At 45.2% G+C, this 23,646-nt stretch overlaps 1 protein-coding gene across 2 annotated transcripts in view; it reads left to right on the forward strand.

Annotated features, from left to right (window-relative positions):
• Window positions 1-23,646, forward strand: part of LOC126253500 (uncharacterized) — a 267,686-nt gene that overhangs the window by 158,378 nt on the left and 85,662 nt on the right. The window contains exon 1 of one of the 2 annotated variants that reach the window (XM_049954884.1): window positions 14,974-15,099. The exons of the other annotated variant lie outside the window; for it this stretch is intronic. The gene's annotated coding sequence lies outside the window, so the exon portion shown is untranslated. Of the gene's footprint in view, window positions 1-14,973; window positions 15,100-23,646 lie in introns of those variants that run through there. 2 annotated transcript variants of the gene reach the window in all.

A 23,646-nucleotide genomic window follows, 5' to 3' on the forward strand; every position in this document is an offset into this window, starting at 1 on the left:
AGCAATAAAAGAATCAGTAACTTCAAAAAATTCAGTACTACAATGCTGTTTTCACGGGAATCACAGAGATATATGCGACTTGTTTTTGTTTTTTCTGGCATTTGGCCAACGCTGTTCAAGGATCCAAATTCTTTTCTCGGCGGAATAGTTACATGCCTCACCGACAGGTGTTGTTATAGCTGTATACGTAGTTCGTACAACAGAGTTGTATGGATAGCAGCTATATTGCTCTTTCGTTCAGTGAAAACCGTCCACAGGACATTACACAGTCCGCATTATTTTCCAGTTTTACGAGCCAGTTAATCTGTTTGTACAACGACTGGAGGCAGCTCGAGAACTGGTACAAAACCGCCCGTCGGTGAAAAAAATAACTGTTCAAGAGGTTAATCGTTTAATTATCAAACAAATCTGCCTTGCCGTTTTACGAAATTCTATGAAAAATGTAATATTGGCAATATTTCTCGTTGTTTATTTTTCACTTTGCTATCATTTTTGGGTCAATAGTACATGGGAGAACCAGACTGGCAATACGAGATGGAATCTCCAAGCTCTCAGTCTTGGCTGAAGTTCGTTACACTGGCAGACTGCTGTCTTCCACGTTAAGAAAATTTCCATCTAATTCTATTGAAAAATAATCGTAAGACGACGTGCACTTCAATACCCATTTTGATAATTTCACTCCTAACATGGTAGGACATACTTTCTTAGAAAACTAAGTTTAGAACACTACTGGCCATTAAAATTGCTACACCACGAAGATAACGTGCTACAGACGCGAAATTTAACAGACAGGAAGAAGATGCTGTGATATGCAAATGATTAGATTTTCAGAGCATTCACACAAGTTTGGCGCCGGTGGTGACACCTACTACGTGCTGACATGAGGAAAGTTTCCAACCGATTTCTCATACACAAACACCAGTTGACCGGAACTGCCTGGTGAAACGTTGTTGTGATGCCTCGTGTAAGAAGGAGAAATGCGTACCATCACGTTCCGACTTTGATAAAGGTAGGATTGTAGCCTACCGCGATTGCGGTTTATCGTATCGCGACATTGCTGCTCGCGTTGGTCGAGACCCAATGACTGTTAGCAGAATATGGAATCGGTGGGTTAAGGAGGGTAATACGGAACGCCGTGCTGGATCCCAACGGCCTCGTATCACTAGCAGTCGAGATGACAGGCATCTTATCTGCATGGCTTTAACGGATAGTGCAGCCACCTCTCGATAGCTGCGTCAACGGATGGGGACGTTTGCGAGACAACAACCATCTGCACGGACAGTTCGACGACGTTTGCAGCAGCATGGACTCTCAGCTCGGAGACCATGGCTGCGTTTACCCTTGACGCTGCATCACAGACAGCAGCGCCTGCGATGTTGTACTCAACGACGAACCTGGGTGCACGAATGGAAAAACGTCATTTTTTCGGATGAATCCAGGTTCTGTTTACAGTATCATGATGGTCGCATCCGTGTTTGGCGACATCGCGGTGAACGCCCAGTGGAAGCGTGTATTCGTCATCGCCATACTGGCGTATCACCCAGCGTGATAGTATAGGTTGCCATTGGTTACACGCGTCGGTCACCTCTTGTTCGCATTGACGGCACTTTGAACAGTGGACGTTACATTTCAGATGTGTTACGACCCGTGGCTCTGCCCGTCATTCGATACCTGTGAAACCTTACATTTCAGCAGGATAATGCACGACCGCATGTTGCTGGGCCTGTACGGGCCTTTCTGGATAGAGAAAATGTTCGACTGCTGCCCTGGCCAGCTCAATCTCCAGATCACGTCAATTGAAAACGTCTGGTCAATGGCGGCCGAGCAACTGGCTCGTCACAATGCGCCAGTCACTACTCTTGATGATCTGTGGTATCGTGTTGAAGCTGCATGGGCAGTTGTACCGGTACACGCCATCCAAGCTCTGTTTGACTCAATACCCAGGCGTATGAAAGCCGTCATTGCGGCGAGAGGTGGTTGTTCTGTGTACTGATTTCTCAGGATCTATGCACCCAAGTTGCGTGAAAAAGTAATCACATGTCAGTTCTAGTATAATATAGTTGTCCAATTAATACCCTGTTATCATCTGCATTTCTTCTTGGTGTAGCAATCTTAATGGCCAGTAGTGTATTTATGTAGTGACACGGCATGTTATAAAACAAAGGAGAAGAACGAAAGAAGGCGGAACATAAACACTCATACGCATATCCTCGCCACTGTGGATGCACCAGATGTTCGCTTCGACTTGTGTTATACGCTGGCCTCGTGGTTTACTGCTCTGTCTGAACGAGACGACGCACAATCCTGCAACACGGATTTGTGATGCGCTCGGTCCCACGCCGGAGTGAAAGCAGCGCCACAGTTTGTCTATTTGCGCCTCTCCGCTCCGTGTAATTTTCTCACTACTTAGTAGGCCCGAGGACTGCTCATTATCTTTTACTCTTCACGCCTAGAGTTTCACTCCGTTTTTGCAGTGTGTGAGGTCCTTTAATTTTAATCACAGGCCACTGCAACTGCAGTAGAGAGGGAGGATCGAACGGAAAGAGCACCGCTCTTCCAAGAACGTGCCGTCATGCTCTGAAAGAGCAAGAATATGTTGTTCATTCTGTGCTCCACAGTATCGAGAAATTGTATGAAACTCATTCTTACACCACCAAAAAGCTGCAATTATCGTACTTTACTACTAGTTTCGACATGACTGTAGACTGTAACAGCTCACGTACTGATAAACCAAGTGTCCACGTACCTAATGCGGTCAAGTAAACATTTCAAATTGTGGAAGCTAGTCAGTTTGAAATATCTGGAACTAGGTATCCTATTTTTATGTACAGTGAAGATATCCATGGACTTGAGAATGAAAACACGTTCCAGGTAGAATGTATTGGCTCTGAGCACTATGGGACTCAACTGCTGTGGTCATAAGTCCCCTAGAACTTAGAACTACTTAAACCTAACTAACCTAAGGACATCACACACATCCATGCCCGAGGCAGGATTCGAACCTGCGACCGTAGCGGTCGTGCGGTTCCAGACTGTAGCGCCTTTAACCGCTCGGCCACTCCGGCCGGCTGGTAGAATGTATTTTTTTTATTATCCTTGTGACTGGCCAGTTTCAACCTTTGGTCATTCTCAAGCACGTATCTTAAGCTTCCAACTTCATTTTACAGTACAATATGTCGCTCGTACATTATAAAGTAAAATGGAGCTGGCAGCTTAAGATACGTGCTTAAGAATGACTGAAGGTTGAAACTGGCCAATAAAAAAAAATATTAATGTAGACTACCTGTATCACGTTTTCATTCTCAAAACACGTTCAGGCTGTGGACCTACGTCCCCGCCCCCCCTCCGCCCCCCCCCCCCCCCACAAAAACAAAATTTTTATAATGTCCATGGGCGATTAATATTTCGTATTTTATGTCTCTGCAGAATGAAAACCTTAGAGTGAGATGAGAGAAGTCATCGGATACCTCCTAATATCGTCTCGGACCTCCTTTTGCCCGGACCCCGTCTAGTGCAGCAACTCGACGTGGCATGAACTCAATAACTCGTTGGACGTCCCCTGCAGAAATACTGAGCCATGCTGCCTCTGCAGCCGTCCATAATTGCGAATGTCGTGCCGTGCAGAATTTTGTGTACAAACTGACCTCTCGGTTATGTCCCACAGATGTTCCTTGGTATTTATGTCGAGCGATCTGGGTGGCCAAATCATTGTCTCGAACTGTCCAAAATGTTCTCCAAACCAGTCGCGAACAACTGTTGCCCGGTGACAAGGCGCATCGTTGTTTGGGAACATGAAGTCTATGAATTGCTGTAAATGGTCTCCAAGTAACCGAACATAACAATTTCCAGTCAATGATCGGTTCATTTGGACCAGAGGATCCAGTCCACTCCACGTAAACACAGCCCACATCATTATGGAGCCACCACTAGCTCGCACAGGGCCTTGTTGACAACTTGAGTCCATGGCTTCGTAGGGTCTGCGCCATTCTCGAACCCTATCACAACTCTTAGAACTCCGAACAGCCCAAGATTTTCCAGCAGTCTAGGGTCCAAACAATATGATCACGAGCCCAGAAGATATGCTGCAGTGAATGTCATGCTGTTGGCACTCGCGTTGGTGGTCTGCTGCCATAGCCCTTTATCGTCAGATTTCGCCGCACTGTCCCAGCGAGTACGTTCGTCTTAAGTCCGACGTTGATTTCTGCGATTATTGCAGCCAGTGGTGCTTGTCTGTTAGCACTGACAACTGTAACGCCGCTGCTCTCAGTCATTACGTGAAGCCAGTCGGCCACTGCATTGCCCATGATGAGAGGTAATACCTAAGTTTAGTATTCTCACCACACTCTCGACACTGTGGGTCTCAAAAAATTGAATTCCCTAACTTTTTCGGAAATGGAATGTCCCATGCGTCTAGCTCTAACTACTATTCCGTGTTCAAAGTCTGTTAATTCTCGACGTGCGTCCATAATGACATCGGAAACCGCTTCACACGAGTCGCCTGTGTACAAATGATAGCCCTGCCAATGCACTACCCTTTTATACCCTGTGTACGCGATACTACGGCCATCTATACAGGCTGTTACAAAAAGGTACGGCCAAACTTTCAGGAAACATTCCTCACACACAAAGAAAGAAAATATGTTATGTGGACATGTGTCCGGAAACGCTTACTTTCCATGTTAGAGCTCATTTTATTACTTCTCTTCAAATTACATTAATCATGGAATGGAAACACACAGCAATAGAACGTACCAGCGTGATTTCAAACACTTTGTTAACGAAATGTTCAAAATGTCCTCCGTTAGCGAGGATACATGCATCCACCATCCGTCGCATGGAATCCCTGATGCGCTGATGCAGCCCTGGACAATGCCGTATTGTATCACAGCCGTCCACAATACGAGCACGAAGAGTCTCTACATTTGGTACCGGGGTTGCGTAGACTAGAGCTTTCAAATGTCCCCATAAATGAAAGTCAAGAGGGTTGAGGTCAGGAGAGCGTGGAGGCCATGGAATTGGTCCGCCTCTACCAATCCATCGGTCACCGAATCTGTTGTTGAGAAGCGTACGAACACTTCGACTGAAATGTGCAGGAGCTCCATCGTGCATGAACCACATGTTGTGTCGTACTTGTAAAGGCACATGTTCTAGCAGCACAGGTAGAATATCCCGTATGAAATCAAGGCGGTGAATCGAGGAAGTACAGTACATACTGACGAAACTAAAATGAGCTCTAACATGGAAATTAAGCGTTTCCGAACACATGTCCACGTAACATCTTTTCTTTATTTGTGTGTGAGGAATGTTTCCTGAAAGTTTGGCCGTACCTTTTTGTAACACCCTGTATATGTGCCTATCACTATGTCATGACTTTTGTCACCTCTGTGTATAATGACGATGAAACATCGCTGAATCTAGTGTGGGTAGGATAAATAAAGTGCTTTGCTTGAAGGAGGATGCAGAGAACTAACATTATAACAACGCAGACAGTAAACTTAGATTTTGCTGGGGTGCTCCGAAGGTACACTCAGATGGATGAATAGTCCCATCACTATGCGTTACGGGCTCACGTATCTTCCGGAGTATGTGGCGGCACGGACGAGTTTACTGGCCGGTGACGCGGTTGTAATTCAGCGCAACTGCACACAGTTTATGAGTTTCCGTTGTTGAAGATGGGAATGAGGAGCAGCGTAGGATGAAATAAGTTGTCGGTATGTACTATAATCGTCCAGAGAAGTAACAACAGCATCAACGAGCCAAATATATCAGCCCAACATTCGTTTTAATTGGTACCAGGTGAGTAAAGCGAAGGTGATGGAGTCTAATGGAATTAAATTAGGTGCTACCGAGGGAATTTTGTTATGAAATGAGGCGGTGGAGAAGCTTTTGTGTTTTGCTGTTAACTTTTGTGTGATAGACTGACACAAACAAGGCAGCTCGCTGCCGCGAACCACGTAGCGTGTGGATACCGAGAACGACGCTTATGTGACAGCCGAAAACGCTGTAGAGAGCGAATGTGACGGCTGCATGTAACCGGATCCCAAATCAATACCTGTGAACAAAGCCAGAGTCTTCTTAAAGAGCCACATACACAATCAGCGTTCCAAAATCAATGTCCAAGACTAAAAAAGCAAGATAACAGTTCGAATGACAGCATAACGTAGGTGTCAGTGGCGAAATACCATTTGCCGATCTAGCTGCCGGGCCGTGAATTTATTTCTTGCGCCAGACCAACAGTCACCCCCGTGTGACATGTCCCCAGTTATCCCCAAATGACGTACCGAGCGAGATGACGCAGTGGGTAGCACACTGGACTCGTAGTCGGAAGGACGACGGTTCAAACCCGCGTCCGGCCATCCAGATTTAGGTTTTCCGTGATTTCCGTATAAATCGCTCCATGCAAATGCCGGGATGGTTCGTTTGAAAGGGCACGGCCGATTTCCTTCCCCATCCTTGAACAAGCCGAGCTTGTGCTTCTAAGGTCTTGCCACACACGTTTGTATCTTCTTTCAACTTCTGGAGCATCCTGAGCGCCACACTTTTCACCCTCTTTCCACACCCCTGTCCACCTCCGTAGCTCAGTCTTCAGCGTGTTTGGCTGATATGCATAGGACTCGGTATCGGTTCCAGAGACCGCCAGGGACTTTTCCTTGGTTTGAGAACTGTAACGGGCTGCATTCAGCTTCGTGAAGCCAGCTCAGGAGTTACTCGATTGAAAAGTTGCGGCTCCAAGGATTATCTACATCTACATGGATACTCTGCAAATCACATTTAAGTGCCTGGCAGAGGGTTCATCAAACCACCTTCACAATTCTCTATTATTCCAATCTCGTATAGCGCGCGGAAGGAATGAACACCTATATCTTTCCGTACGAGCTCTGATTTCCCTTATTTCATCGTGGTGATCGTTCCTCCCTATGTAGGTCGGTGTCAACAAAATATTTTCGCATTCGGAGGAGAAAGTTGGTGATTGGACTTTCGTGAGAAGATTCCGTCGCAACGAAAAACGCCTTTCTTTTAATGATTTCCAGCTCAAATTCTGTATAATTTCTGTGACACTCTCTCCCTATTTCGCGATAACACAAAACGTGCTGCCTTTCTTTGAACTTTCTCGATGTACTCCGTCAGTCCTATCTGGTAAGGATCCCACACCGCGCAGCAGTATTCTGGTATTCTAGAAGGGGACGGACAAACGTAGTGTAGGCAGTCTCCTTTGTAGGTGTGTTAGATTTTCTAAGTGCCCTACCAATAAAATGCGTTCTTTGGTTAGCCTCCCCCACAACATTTTTTATGTGTTCCTTCCAATTTAAGTTGTTCGTAATTGTAATACATAGTTATTTAGTTGAATTTACGGCTTTTAGATTAGACTGATTTATCGTGTAACCGTAGTTTAACGAGTTCCTTTTAGCAGTCATGTGGATGACATCACACTTTTCGTTATTTAGGGTCAACTGCCAATTTTCGCACCATTCAGATATTTTTTCTAAATCGTTTTGCAGTAAACTCGTCAATGACTGCGAGAACGGTGCACTGATCCCATTCCCTCTATATCGTGTGCAAATGACGCTATTGGCAGAGGCTGACACGGTGGGCGATAGGTCCCGATTGCCTCGTATGAACGGAACTCGGAGGTGGGCTTCCTTTTGCTTTCTTCACACCTGTGCCAGGCAGGATCTGCTGGTGATTAGTCTGTTCATCCTAGCTCTCGTTCGCGCACACCCCGGGGTGTCACCACTACGTTAGGCGGTCTCGCGTTTTCCGCGTGGTAGCTGCAGTTTGCCGCGGAGTGAGCTCACGCAGGACACGGACTGCTCTCGGCGTCCATCTGCAGTGCCGCCCGCGTCCGGAGGAAAGTTATCCGCTCGAGCATTCCGGGCGAGGCGGCAGGAAAGCGGCTCTTCCCGTTAGGCAGCCGCCCCGCGACTCGGCGGTACCGTTCTGTTCTGCCCGCGCAGATGTTCGCCAGCCTCGCAGCCGCACCGCGGGAAACACTTTTTCCGGACCACCGGCTCATAGTGGAGGTGCGCGCCTGCTGTGTTGTGGTTGTATCGGCTGAGACTGCACGGGTGTGCAGTGAAATATATCCTGGCTGGAATTATTTCCGATCTGTAACATATTCAGCAGCTGATGGGATTTACGTGATTGAAGCACGAATCAGCAAACCGGTACTCACCAATTTCTTTTCTAGGAATCTTTTGAACTCATAATAAGTTAAATTCCACCTTGTCTTCGCATCTCGAATTAATTTCTTCGTTTCCCTTTGAATTTAGCTTACGTGACTTGTCGGAATTCTTTTCTTTTCTTTTCTTTTCTTTCTTTCTTTTATGGTTTAGGATTTCTCTAGCTTTCGATGTACAGTAGTTACAGCAACGGCAGCGAGAGTCAGAATAGTTGTCATAACTAACGCTCAAGCATGGACGAAGCAGTTTTTCTGATAGTTTCCATATGATATTTTTAACAGCTACAAGAACGCTAGTTCCTAAAGATTTTTCTTTCTTCATTGTCCCAGTAATTCCAAACACTTGTAAGTACTCTACACAGATACCAGAAGCCTTTGCACAGAATTCACTTCTGATCAGTCCAGCCTTTGTCCAGTGCCCTCAGCATGCATGATTTGCGAAACGCTGCAATTCTCCTTCAGCTGAGTTCCTAGTGATCTCCCTTCAGCTACTATGGATAGAAAAGGGGATTCTCGGATTTCTGTTCCTTTAGTCACTCAGGAGATGAAAAGCTTATTGGAAAATACATTTTTATGAAGTTATTAACGGCTTCCTTTACCTTGGTACATACTTAACATTATTGCAATATATTGCAAAAATATTGTTCACTATAGGCTATGGTTACTTCATATATATCCCGACAGTTCAAAAAGTTTGAGACTGGATTAATAAAAAAATTGAGAAAAGTTAAGACGATGGTTTTTCATGATTCAGGTATTCTTAATAGTCTCCTCGCACTTGAGAACAACGCACAGAAATTGAAACTGTCTGAAAGGTTCTACTTGTACGTCATATTGCGTTGATTATTGTTTACGTCGTCGTAGCATTGACCTCTCATTTAAATTTTAGTTGTATGCCGACTTGTGGTATGTTCGTATTGATAACACAAAGTCTCGTCATCTGATACCATTTGTTTCCAAAAAAGAATTGTCCGCCTTTTTTATTTCAAGCAAGTCGCGGTAGGTGTCCATGCGTCGTTGTGTTTGTTCGGAAGTCAAGGTGTGCGGGACAAACTTTTCACACACTTCTCTCTTCTTGAAAACATTCTGGAGAATGTCCTGAACACTTGATTTAGAAAGGATATGGTGGAGACATGGCTTAGCCACAGCCTGGGGGATGTTTCCAGAATGAGATTTTCACTCTGGAGCGGAGTGTTCACTAATATGAAACTTCCTTTCAGGAGTGCTAGTTCTGCTTGGTTCGCAGGAGTGCTTCTGTAAAGTTTGGAAGGTGGGAGACGAGGTACTGACAGAAGTAAAGCTGTGAGGACGGGGCGTGAGTCGTGCTTGGGTAGCTCAGATGATAGAGTACTTGCCTGCGAAAGGCAAAGGTCTCGAGTTCGAGTCTCGGTCCGGCACACAGTTTTAATCTGCGAGGAAGTTTCATATCAGGGCACACTCCGCTGGAGAGTGAAAATCTCCTTCATGTGTGTTCTTAGTTTAAGGGGGACCAAGGAATGTCAAAATAAGCATTACGAAACTAAAAAAGAAACATTTCTTTGAAGAAAGCTGTGTGTTTGAAAGTGCAGGTCTGTGAAATTAAGAGATTCAGTGCCGTGTGTTGTAATATTATTGAATACTCCTTGGCATGTTTTCCACAAGGTGATGGAGATGTCGCTGGTCAACCCAACTCCGCTCTTCGACTGCAGCCTTCTTGTAGTTATCCAGCGTGTGAAGCGGATTCCTGCGACTACGCACGCTCAAGCTTCAAGTGGTCTGAAGCATGCTCAATCAGGTTTATATCAACAGACATTGGGGCCATTCCATTCGGCTGAATCTTGTCCACTGGAGAATCGTGTTCACAACGAGGGTACGATGTGCTCCCACGTTTATCGACTTGAAAGACGAATCCATCGCCGAAATGTTGACTGTACAGCTGGACAACATGTTGAAGGATCTCGTCCCTCAAAATACCCTCAATAACTGTGGTATTCACCAAATACTTTTGATGTCAAACATTACAATGTGGCAGGAACAAAAACCACTACCACCGAACGTAGTCGCTGCTATGAGGTAGCTTGCCTGCAAGTAGCAACTGCACAGCCTCGTGACAAGGTCAAACAGGGTTAGGCAACAACTATGGGAAAATGATGGCTACAGATGTTAGCAACAATTTATAATAATTTGTTAGCAGAAACTTAATAATACTTAACTTTAGTACGAAGATAATGCATAGCAATAGTTCAATGCTCATTTGCACTGATATGTCTTTAATTGTGGTCTAGTCGCGAAGAGAGTGAACAGTAACCACGATCACTTGTAGAACGTCGAGTTTTGTTGTTCTTGGTGAGGACTGTAGATACGGTCAAGATGTTATCTCGAGGTACTGTTGATACTACGTCTATACTAACTTGAGTAGAGCCGTGTGTCGGCTTATATCTGGGTTTGCCCACATCGGAAATATTTGTGTGGCGCAAGAAAGAAGCATAAAATAGGTTCTGCCTTGTGTGCCGTCTTTTAGAGGCTAACCTTAACTCAGTTGCGCCTCAGTACTAGGTATCTCGGTGCTCTTCTATGTACAACTGCGTTCCGTGGCTCCTGGAGAATCCAGCAATAGGGCTGAGGTGTCCGGCATCCGGTTAATGACACTGGCGCCGAAATGATCCGCAGGACTGGGTGCCTGGGGTGTGCATCGGCACCTGCCGACTCCACACTCTTCCACGACGATCTTCAAGGTTCAGACAAATCCAAACAAATCAAGGTTCGTACTGTTGTTGGTTAAAAGTCTCTTGGAAGCCATGTTGACAGTGTGGAGACGGTTGTAGACACAGCCCTCCTAGTTGCCTCTAAAAAGGCAGTGCGCGGTTTTGCGACATTCTCCTCGGGCTACCTGTGAGCCATAATTTGTAGGTAGCGGTCATGAGCTAGTGTTTTTAACTGCAGACGACCAATACATGGTAGATTTCAGCGTTTCGCTCTCACAACAGAGGGTGAATGTTCAAATGATGTCGCTGTGATGGACACTATTTCCGAGGGCAACATCCCATGCTGAAACTCTCTTGCCGAAAAGCGACAATGCGTGCCCAGTACAAGCCAGACCCTTGGAGGAGTGATAACAAGATTAAAACGCACTGAGAGAACGCGGGCCTAGCTCCATCACACAGGTAGCCTGAAGCACCGACTTCTATGCTCAAATACACTCCTGGAAATTGAAATAAGAACACCGTGAATTCATTGTCCCAGGAAGGGGAAACTTTATTGACACATTCCTGGGGTCAGATACATCACATGGTCACACTGACAGAACCACAGGCACATAGACACAGGCAACAGATCATGCACAATGTCGGCATTAGTACAGTGTATATCCACCTTTCGCAGCAATGCAGGCTGCTATTCTCCCATGGAGACGATCGTAGAGATGCTGGATGTAGTCCTGTGGAACGGCTTGCCATGCCATTTCCACCTGGCGCCTCAGTTGGACCAGCGTTCGTGCTGGACGTGCAGACCGCGTGAGACGACGCTTCATCCAGTCCCAAACATGCTCAATGGGGGACAGATCCGGAGATCTTGCTGGCCAGGGTAGTTGACTTACACCTTCTAGAGCACGTTGGGTGGCACGGGATACATGCGGACGTGCATTGTCCTGTTGGAACAGCAAGTTCCCTTGCCGGTCTAGGAATGGTAGAACGATGGGTTCGATGACGGTTTGGATGTACCGTGCACTATTCAGTGTCCCCTCGACGATCACCAGTGGTGTACGGCCAGTGTAAGAGATCGCTCCCCACACCATGATGCCGGGTGTTGGCCCTGTGTGCCTCGGTCGTATGCAGTCCTGATTGTGGCGCTCACCTGCACGGCGCCAAACACGCATACGACCATCATTGGCACCAAGGCAGAAGCGACTCTCATCGCTGAAGACGACACGTCTCCATTCGTCCCTCCATTCACGCCTGTCGCGACACCACTGGAGGCGGGCTGCACGATGTTGGGGCGTGAGCGGAAGACGGCCTAACGGTGTGCGGGACCGTAGCCCAGCTTCATGGAGACGGTTGCGAATGGTCCTCGCCGATACCCCAGGAGCAACAGTGTCCCTAATTTGCTGGGAAGTGGCGGTGCGGTCCCCTACGGCACTGCGTAGGATCCTACGGTCTTGGCGTGCATCCGTGCGTCGCTGCGGTCCGGTCCCAGGTCGACGGGCACGTGCACCTTCCGCCGACCACTGGCGACAACATCGATGTACTGTGGAGACCTCACGCCCCACGTGTTGAGCAATTCGGCGGTACGTCCACCCGGCCTCCCGCATGCCCACTATACGCCCTCGCTCAAAGTCCGTCAACTGCACATACGGTTCACGTCCACGCTGTCGCGGCATGCTACCAGTGTTAAAGACTGCGATGGAGCTCCGTATGCCACGGCAAACTGGCTGACACTGACGGCGGCGGTGCACAAATGCTGCGCAGCTAGCGCCATTCGACGGCCAACACCGCGGTTCCTGGTGTGTCCGCTGTGCCGTGCGTGTGATCATTGCTTGTACAGCCCTCTCGCAGTGTCCGGAGCAAGTATAGTGGGTCTGACACACCGGTGTCAATGTGTTCTTTTTTCCATTTCCAGGAGTGTAATATTGAGAAACAGTTTTCTCATAAAAAAAGTTACGCAAACTATGCAAGATATAAGAGTGCTGCAGTTTTCCGTGCACTTTTTATGAACAATACTTCTCCTTCTTTATTGTGATTTCTCATACCCCTCACCCAATTTGGACGGATGGTAGGTTGACAGTAGAACAACACCCCATTCTTAAATATAACAGATACTATTAAAAGATTAAAAGTTCACAGGTAGTTTTAAAAACTATAACAAGATATAATTTTGTTTGACATATATATAAAAAAATTAAGGCTGTTGTCTTTTTTTAATAAAAATCAAAGAACTAAAAGATAAAAAACAAAAATATATACATGTAAAGGCACACTGGCAGGAAGGTGACCTCCTTCTACAAAACAGAACTGCACTCCCACTTAAAAGCTGAAGGAGCTGCATAGAAACAAAAGTTTTTAGCGAGAAAAAAGTGTGTTCCATAGGGTTTAGTGGTGTCGGTAGAAAAAAACAGGAGACGGTTAGGTAGGAAACTACGGAAATGGCGGTAGGTGTTGGGACAGATAGTGGGAAGACAGAAAGTGAGGAGGAGTTTGATGTTTGGGTTGCGCAGTGGTATAAAGAGGAAAGAACTGGGGAGAAATGGAGAGGACCAAGGACAGGGGAGCACTTATTTGGAGTGGAATGGATGGTGAAGAGTTGTCATTGGTGGGAAGGGTAAATATCGGGGCGGATCTCGCTGTCTGGGAGCGGTAGTCGATGGAAGATGCGTTGCGATAGGATATTGAGTGTGCGTAGGGAAGGGTTAATGTATGTCTTTGTGTTGATGCGACGTCGTACTGGCATTTGTGATCAGAGGGGTAACAAAAAGGTTATGAAATTTGATTTGCAGATGGTGAAGAGTCTGCAGAGGTGTTCGATGTGGGTGAGAATAGATGGGAATTTGATAAAATGGTAGAAGATGCACGTGGGGGAAGATAAACAGGTGCGGAAAGAGTTGGAGTGCACGACATTCAAGGAGTTGGAGGGACTTGTAGGACTTTGGTGGGGCAAATATCCATGCAACATTACCAAAAGAGAGGATGAACAGAATCAACGATTTGTAGTTGTGGAGGAAAGTGTAGCTGTATAATCTCCAAGATCGGCCAGTTAGTCGCATGTGAACAGGCCTACTATGATTTAACGCTGTAAAATTTTTTCTCTATTGTTATTTCATGCTCCTCGCCGCATATGGGTGGTGTGTGGCCTGTCAGCGGTGCAGTAATTTGCTTTTCAAACAAGCAGACTAAATAAAATTATGATGCGAATGAGAAACAAAATTTGCGATTGTTTCTATTTTAAATTAAAAATCAAAGACATTTTGAAAAACAAAAACGTATACATTTTAAAAACACTGAAGCACTGCACTTCACTTACAAAATGAAGGACCTGCACTGGGTGAGAAGTATTGTCAGAGAGGAGAGTATGTTTCGTGGGGTTGAGGGGTATGGATAAAAAGGTAGAGGTCTGTTAGTAGGGAAACTATGAAGATGATAGGTAGGAGTTGGGACAGATAGTGGGAAATAGAGTCAAATGGTTCAAATGGCTCTGAGCACTGTGGGACTTAACATCTGATGTCATCAGTCCCCTAGAACTTAGAACTACTTAAACCTAACTAACCTAAGGACATCACACACATCCATGCCCGAGGTAGGATTCGAACCTGCGTCCGTAGCGGTCGCGCGGTTCCAGACTGTAGCGCCTAGAACCGCTCGGCCATATGCCGTGAACCATGTGCCTACAACCTGTACTCGTAGGTCCATTATGTATATTCCCGTATAGAGGAGACATTTTATTTGAGAGTCGCTTGCCCGGTGTCGGCGGATGAATACGATATTGCAGTGCATGTCCGAAAGAACACTGCATCGCAATCGGAATATCAAAGGCACTGCAGTATCGTATATAACTTCACGAAGTACGTCTTGAAGAGACATAACTCTAAAATTAGTTGTGAAATTAATAACCGGTACAAGGTATGATAGAAACTCCCGTGTAAACCATCATCTCTACAGACGCAGCGGCTGCGCGTTGGGTGCTAAAGCGGGAGGTTGTGTCACAGCTTCGTAGTGTCAACAGACGCTGGGAGAGATAGCAGGTAGAGCGTGACTCGGCGGCCGCGAGATGGCAGCACCGGCCGCTGCCGACCAAGTGTCTGCGTGAGAAGTAGGCCGCGCCGCGCGCGACAAGTGGGACGTAGACGCCGACGCCGCGTGGGCACGCCTCGTGCGACGCGCCAGCGACGGAATAAACAAGGCGGCCGTCGTAGGCAAAGCAAGCGGGAGGCGTCACTGAATGCTGGTGTACCAGTTTGTATACGTTTTTATGAGGTCAAGGACGAAATTCGTCTGCCTTGTAATGAGAAATAGTGTTTTCCATGCTGAAGCTTACTTTTCGGTGTATTTTCTTTTTAGTTCAACACACTATATAAAACGTCCTCCGATTTAGATTCCATCAGACAAGTGCGAAGCGCAGTGGGCTCAAATCTGCACCTATGTCCGCATAAAAATTCGCAAGCCACTCGTGAACGATGCATAGTGGAGTAAAACCTAGCCACCGCACTTCGAGCCTCCCTGCAGTTAGAGTTGTATGAGGGATGACTAGTACGATAAAAGAACTCAAAAGGAAACCGCGGATATAATCGAAAATACGCAGGGAAAGTGCGTGGTCAGCGGCCGATATGCAGCCGCATATGTTGTTTACAATCGTGTCCGCTTTAGCAGCAATTGTTTCAATCATCCAGTGTCTGCTCAAGCTCAGTGCGGTGTGTATATATAGTCTTATTTTTATTGTTGTTGCTTTTTTTCGCCAATACAAGAACCGTTTCTCCAAAAGAGATGAGCAAATTTGTTCTTTTTGAGACGAAAGTTTTAGCACTGAAGAAAAAAAAATCATGGTTCGTAAAGCCATGAAACAATTAGATTACCAAAAGACTAGTGAAGCCCTTTTTTGTGGTTTACTCAAGCAGGCTAAAGGAGATGCAATAAGTTGTCCGATGATTCAAGATAACGCATTTTTATTTCTAAAAGATGAAGAAGGAGATAAAAGTAATTTTGCTAGTTCTCGCTGGCTGGGTAGGTGGAGTGCGCCACCTTGATCTGATAGTGATGGAAGAGTAGCATTTGAATTAGCATCGGGCTACATGGAGTAACAGTATGTGGCATCACCAGCTGAAGTTATACTTCTACGAAGATTGAGTGACTACGTTTTTGCTAAAACAATATTTATAAAACAAAAAGTAATATGTTAACTGATGAGACAACTTTGTTTACTGTAATAGGACAGTGAACATGAAGTTCTGAATCTTATTTTTAACACGTTCACGCCGGCGTATACCACCTGTGGCTCACGCTAGACCCTCCCATCGGAAAGCGTGTGCCACCCGTGGCTCAAGCTCGATCCTACCAATTACACTACCTTATGATGTATTAGGATGAGGTGCAAAGAACAGGTGTGAATACAGCTTTTTGTGACCCTTCAATGAGAGCGTTAGTAATGGACGATGCGGTACAGAATCTCATTAGAAGTGAGAATAAGTGGAAGTCATGGGCACCAGTTTTGGTGAATAGGGTGCACGTTCGAGTAATTCCAACTTCAGTTCCCTCCATTTTTGCCACTGCCAAATCACGATCGCCGTGAGGAGCATTTTCTTCTTGAAAGTTTTTCTTCTTTGCTGTGCAGGACCCGTCGCATGCATTTATAATCTGGTGGTCCAGAAACCACCCATAGAATTCGCCTTTTATTGCGTTAGTCTTTGCAAAGTAATGTATAAGAAGGATCCCTTTTGCCCATCCCACAACATACCTTACATACTTTTTTTTTGCAAGGCTATTGGCTTCAACCTGCTACATTTCGATTGCTGTTTCGTTTGCAGCGTGTGGGAGTGGACCGACGTCTCATACATAGTACAAGATCAGCGCTCAAAATCTGCTAGACTCTTTCTAGTATGGCTGTCCAGAAAGTAATGCACCGCATTGTTTTCTTCAACAATTTTTTATTGAACATAAAGAGAATCACACACACGAAAGAACGGTGTCTTATCTACAACACCTATTTTTCCACGTAATCTCCATCCCATTCTATGGCCTTCCTCCAGCGCGAAACAATGGCGTGTATGCCCTGTCGGTACCAATCCCTGTCCTGGTGGCAGAACCAGTGCTTCACTGTGTGAATCACTGCCTCATCGCCTCATCGTCCTCAAAATGTCTTCCACGAATGGCTTCCTTTAATGGCCCAAACAAGTGGAAGTCCGAGGGGGGCTAGGTCAGCGTTGTAGGGTGGATGGGGTAACGCCGTCCAACCCTGTTTTGCGATGTGTTCATCAGTCCTCGGGTGGGATCGAGCGTTATCGTGTTCCAGTAAAACATCTCCTGGGTTGTTGCGGCGCCGAAGTCGACGGAAGCGTGTCTTGAGTTTTGTTTATATGTTAACATATGTCTCCGAATTAATAGTACCGCCTCTTGGTATCATATCAATGAGAATCACACCCTCACAGTCGCAGAACCCGGTTATCATGACCTTACCGGCGGAAGCAGTTGCTTTGAATTTTTTCTTAAGTGGGGACTGGGAATGGCGCCATTCCATCTACCGTCGTTTTGTTTCGGGCTCAAAATGGTGAACCCAGGTTTCATCACCTGTCACGATCCGGGACAAGAAGGCCTCGCCCTCGGGTTCAAAACGTTGCAACAAATCAAGACAAATGTTTTTTCTCTACGTTTTGTGATCCACCGTTAGACCCCGCGGGATCCATCTTGCACACACTTTTGAATATCCAAGAGTGCGGATAATTGCATCCACAGATGCAGCGCCAACTGCCGAGTCGTAATGAGTCTGTCCTCGCGAACGACATCAGCTCGGTGCAACATGTCACGTGTGACAGCCGTGGATGGTCTGCCCGACCTTTGCAAATCGTGAAGCTCCGTCGAACCGCCCTCTGATGACCTCAACCTCCGTGCCCAGCGACTGTACTTCTGTCGACAGCAGATGCTCCGTAGACTTTGCACAAGCCTTTGTGAATATTCTCCATAGTTTCTTTCTCTGCAGTGAGAAATGCAATGACCACACTTTGCTTGTAACGTGCATCACCTACAGACGCCATTTTGAAACTGTCCTGCAGCTACGCTATCTGTCGAAAGTGACGGAAACTTGGCGCGCTCACTCAGGAGACTTCAAATAATACATACGTAACGTTTCGCATTCGTAGCATTGTTTTCGGCTGAGAAGAAAAGATGCGGTGCGTTACTTTCTGAGAAACCCTCGTAAAATGGTCTAGGCATTGCTGAATAATTCTTCATCATTTACCTTTGCGTAGCATTCAACAACCGCCCCAGCCACGGTGCACAAAACTTTGTCTTCATTACTTCACGGTATAAAATGTTTTACATACTTTCGTCACGTACGTCTATTGTGTCAGCTATTTTATACAACTTTAATTTCCGAATTTTCCATTTCACATCACGCAGTTTCCCGACGTTTCCATCTGTTGTAATTTTTGGTTCATCACCAAGAAAATTACACCTTTAAATTCAAATGCCCATCTCTTAATGGTTGAAAATGAAATTTTAATTGCTTGTAAAGCCTTAGTAACTTTGCACAAATTTCCATTGGTATTAAACCATCAGAACCAAGGAATTTTTGACGTCACTGCATCCCACTTTATTCATCTGACATACACGTAGATGAAATGACTTCTTAAACAACAATATAACTGTATTCCACGGATAAAGTTGTTTGACGTATTTTCTTCGGCAATTTGTACCAGCATATAAGAAAATTTCTTTCTTGTCAACCCCAGCTCTGCACCAAACGGTGAAATTCTCTTGTCTGTGAGGGACAGCTATTTTTTCCCTAATAAATCTATATTGGTACACTATACAGGGGTATGAGTTGGAAACCCAGTAAATTGGGCCAACGGGGGCCATGGAGCATATGCAGAGCACGAGTCACTTGCTTGTTTAGTTTTTCGGGAATCGCTTAACAGAAACGATGAAATTATAAAAAATGGTTCAAATGGCTCTGAGCACTATGGGACTTAACATCTTAGGTCACCAGTCCCCTAGAACTTAGAACTACTTAAACCTAACTAACCTAAGGACATCACACAGATCCATGCCCGAGACAGGATTCGAACTTGCGACCGTAGCAGTCGCGCGGTTCCGGACTGAAGCGCCTAGAACCGCACGGCCACCGCGGCCGGCGATGAAATTATAAACCGCAGTAGAACTTTGAGAGTAGCGTGTATCTGAATTAGGGCTTTTCAAGAAACTATTTTCAGAGATCAGTGTGCGGATTTATTCGGCTCCACTATACAACACTCCTCTGGGGATCGTGCCCATAAAATAATAACAGGTAGCCCATATATGAATGGAAAAAAAAGGAAATTTTCTGTGCTGCACCACAAAATCAACCCTCTGCCATGCATTTTGCAATACATGTAGATATAGGTTATGACCATGTACAAAATGGTTAGAGTTTATTTTTGTGTGTGTGTCCGCAGCTCGTGGTCGTGCGGTAGCGTTCTAGCTTCCCACGCCCGGGTTCCCGGGTTCGATTCCCGGCGGGGTCAGGGATTCTCTCTGCCTCGTGATGACTGGGTGTTGTGTGCTGTCCTTAGGTTAGTTAGGTTTAAGTAGTTCTAAGTTCTAGGGGACTGATGACCATAGCTGGTAAGTCCCATAGTGCTCAGAGCCATTTGAAGCCATTTGAAGGTATTTTTCTTGGCCTGTTTGCATTGGCGGATCATATTTTTATCGCACTACTGGTGATCATGTACGTGATGCCACAAACTTGTCGTAACGGCATTCTTATACATGACTTTGAAATCATTTCGCCGAGTCAAGCAGCGGTTACTTTGTGAGTGGAATAGTGGATTCATTTGGCGCCGCACCAATGAGCGCGCTGGGAGAAACGTGTTGGGTAGGAAGGAGGTTTTCGACGATTAGATTGGGGCAGGGAGGGGAGAAGAAAATGAGATAGCGTGCTTGAGTTGGCGACCTTCTAAATGTGATACGTAACCTTCGTGCCACTTTTCATTGCTATTCTAGCAGCGCGTCAATGACCTAACGGTACTGGTAAACAGAATGCCAAACTTTTTAGTTTTTTGAGGCTCTCCCGATGTAGGGGCAGTCAATGTGTGAGAGTATAAAACGCTGGGTCGGATGGTGTCCGTAAAACCGTTGCGATTTTCTGACAAAGCATCTGCTCGCAATGTTCAGGTCAAGTATTGTCAGAAGGGCCCAGCAAGGCATTAGGTGTCGCACTTCATTTCGTCCAGCTATGGGCTTCCTCCAACAGACATCATCGTCTTGATGACTACGAGCAGATGCTTCGTTGAAATTTTATAAAGCTTTGGCGATACAAATTTTTACTGTTTCGGCGTACAAAATTAACTAACGCAGTTTCTGGAAACAGCCACAAATCGCACTTTGTACTTTTATTTACCGGTTTCGCTCTTCAAATGAACAAAAGCATAATCAGAATATACACTGTAAAAGACACAAGTTCAGATAATACGGACCTTACATATTCTGTTTCTAGTCAGGTGACTTACATTTAATGTTGGCTGACAGCATTAAAGACTGCGTTTAAAGTTGGCTGACAGCTCTACGAATTAAACTGGCTGTACTGCAGTACTTAAACTTACCTTTAAAGTACTTTCAAAGTACAGTAATAAATGATGACATTGCCAGCGCAAAAGATGAAACAGTACAACAGTACTTGTGACGTCCACGGTGTAGCGTATACACCGTATTATCTCAATTTGTACCTTTTGCAGTGTATATTTTGATGATGGTCTTGTTCATTTGAAGAGCGAAACCAGTAAATAGGAAATACAAAGTGCGACTTGTGGCTGTTTTCAAAAACTTGGTTTCAACAGTCGCTTCCCCTGCAGGCAGTGCCTGATCTTGCTAAATAACAAACGCGTTTGACTGAAAACTCCCTTCTCAGAGACTAAATTCTCATTTTTTATCAATATCCGAGTTCAGTTTTGCACCAGACTTCCTCCAAACAAAATAGCTGGCTTTTTATTTATTATTTTTTTTATTTCTATTAACATAACATACTGAATTTGAGAACAGAGATAATTTTTCTTGATACGATACCAATTAAAATTACGTTTGTTCTCAATTTTCCCTGGCGTATTAGATTCGTAGAATAAAAAATAAAAAAATCATAATATAATATCTATTATATTTCGAGAAACCGGAAGCAGACGCAGTTATCTAATTGGTGTTTGAGAATAGACGTCTTAAATTCGTATTTACCATAATTTTTGCTCTGGGTTTCATCCGAAGCGCTAGCCTATTATCTACTATTGACAGCTGCCTTGTCTCGACGACTGGAAAGTGAAAACCTGAAGCAAATACGTTGGTTAAAAACCTCTAAATTTAATCCTTTAGAATCAAGTTTCTGCACCGACACGCATCTGATACGGAAGACAGTCTGTAATTATTACGCACACTGTAATTAATGTCAGAACTACGGTTCGACCATATAGACTACAATGTTGGTGAACAATGTATTTTTGTCACTCTTTCCGTTGTCATCCGTAAGACACTCCGAATGGTGTGTGGTTTCCTCAACAATGCCGCGACGGATCCTTATTCAACAGGACTGAGGCTTTGCCTTCTGTAATACGTAGATCAACGGTAGCTGGACAGTAAGCTTTAATTTTACATGGGTAGACGTTACAGCAGCTGCAAAATTTCAATACAGTTCTTCTGGGGGAGGTTGGGGAGGGGGGTGGGGGCATGGTGACGTAGTCTAAAATACCCCAACATGTCGGTAGCCGCTGGAAGTTTTTATCGTCACGGTGAAGTGCTCAGATCGTCTCCGTAACGGAAGGCCACGTCGCCGAATCGTTGATGTATTTTGGTCATGATGCAGTCACAGACGCACAAGAGTGTTTAAGAGATACATTAATTTCCCACCTTGGCCATATTTATTGACGACTGTCCATTTATTTGCTCTAGATGGACCGATTTCGGTTGCCCACTAGAAAATGGGTTACAGCTAGGTTTGAGTAAATGAATGCACCTTCCGTCAAAAAATAGGCCAAGGGAGAAAATGTGCTTTTGTCTTGTAATGTGTCTTTTAAAACTTTTTTGTCGGTGGACCCAAAACATCAACCATACATCTATGACTGCCAAAGCCTAGGTACGTACGGGAGTAGGATTCTTCATAACACTACACGGCACTGTGTCGCCTTCCATTGTATATGTTCTGGCTTTTCCAGGTAAGCTGACGTCCAATGGGACGTTTCTCGGAGAAGTGGTGATAGTGGTAGCAGTTTTATTTATCCGTAGAACTCTTTTACAAGGATATTGGACATGTCTTGCTATTACAGTTTAAGAACAACAAAAATAAAGTAATTCACATATACAGACATTTACGGACTGGCAGGCTTAGAATGACAGGTAGTTCCCCGTGACCTTGAAATAGGAACCAACCCGTCATTTACGCGAAATAAATTAGCGAAACCACGGAAAACTGAATCAAATTGGCTGGATGAAGACTGGATTTTTCACCCTCCCGATGCAAGACCACTCTGTTACAAGCGGTGCTACCACATTCGGTTTACCCCCAGTGTACAATACTGTTTTGCAAATATGTTATTTAGTAATAATAAAAGGCTAATGCTACACTTTCATTCATTTCTTACTCGCAGCCGCTGTACACACTACATACACTGTTCACACATTGTTTCATAATGAATAACTACATCATCAAAATAACAGAGCAGATCATTTCATGTAATAGAAAGAGGATCCCAAATGACTTCAGTCAAAGCACACCGCGGAGTGAGTTACAATGTAGAAGTGTAGGTACTGGCGAAGGGAACAAAATTAGCAGGGACTCGTTCAACAGTAAGGTTAAAGTAGACCTCACAAAATTTGATGAATACATTGGGTTCCGTATCAAACGCTTACGCTTGAAGAATGGGTTTTCACTCTGCAGCGGAGTGTGCGCTGATATGAAACTTCCTGGCAGATTAAAACTGTGTGCCGGACCGAGACTCGAACTCGGGACCTTCGCCTTTCGCCATACTGGCAGAATTGTAGCTGTGAGGACGGGTCGTGAGTCGTACTTGGGTAGCTCAGATGGTAGAGCACTTGCCCGCGAAAGGCAAAGGTCCCGAGTTCGAGTCTCGGTCCGACAACAGTCTTAATCTGCCAGGTAATTTCACTTCCGCTTGGGGATTGGAACATAATGACAGTTCAAAACCAGTTGTTACGCTGTAGTTCAAGACAAGATCAGATTGAAATCTCATCTCCGCAAACCAAATACAACAGAGAAAGCATATTGGCCTTAATGTGAGTGTAGCAATGGTAATTTTTCATGTAAGTTGTATTGCCCTGGACTACCTGAAGGTTCCTACTTTGAGTTTGGAAGTGAAGCAGTTGGCGATGTGAACCACGTCCTCTTTGCTTGTCTCTGTCAAGAACTTAAGTAGATGAGCAAATTAAAAGCCTCGTTGAGGACAATGATCCTTCCCAGTTGTCCTCCAGTGCTCTTTTGGGGTAGCGAATCGACACTTTTTTCATTAAATTTGGGGCAACGATTAAGACAGCGCATCCTCTTTCGGGAGGAGGGGCATTAAAGTATTCGTTCGGTCTCCCTGGTATTATTAAACCGATTAGTGAAACAATTTTTGTGTAAATACATGCACACAGAAGATGGCAGTTTGGTTAAGGGACCGAATGCAAAGAAAGCTGATTGAACCAGTGCAGCGTTCGGCAGTGCCGCCAGCAGGCTTGCGGTATGCATCTGAGCCGCTGGCGCGTTACCCCGCGTTTTCGAAAGTGCCAGCAGCTTCAAGTAACACAACCTCCGTCACCTACTGGCATTTAGAGTCC

Source organism: Schistocerca nitens, chromosome 1, assembly GCF_023898315.1.
Source record: "Schistocerca nitens isolate TAMUIC-IGC-003100 chromosome 1, iqSchNite1.1, whole genome shotgun sequence".
NCBI lineage: Eukaryota > Metazoa > Arthropoda > Insecta > Orthoptera > Acrididae > Schistocerca > Schistocerca nitens.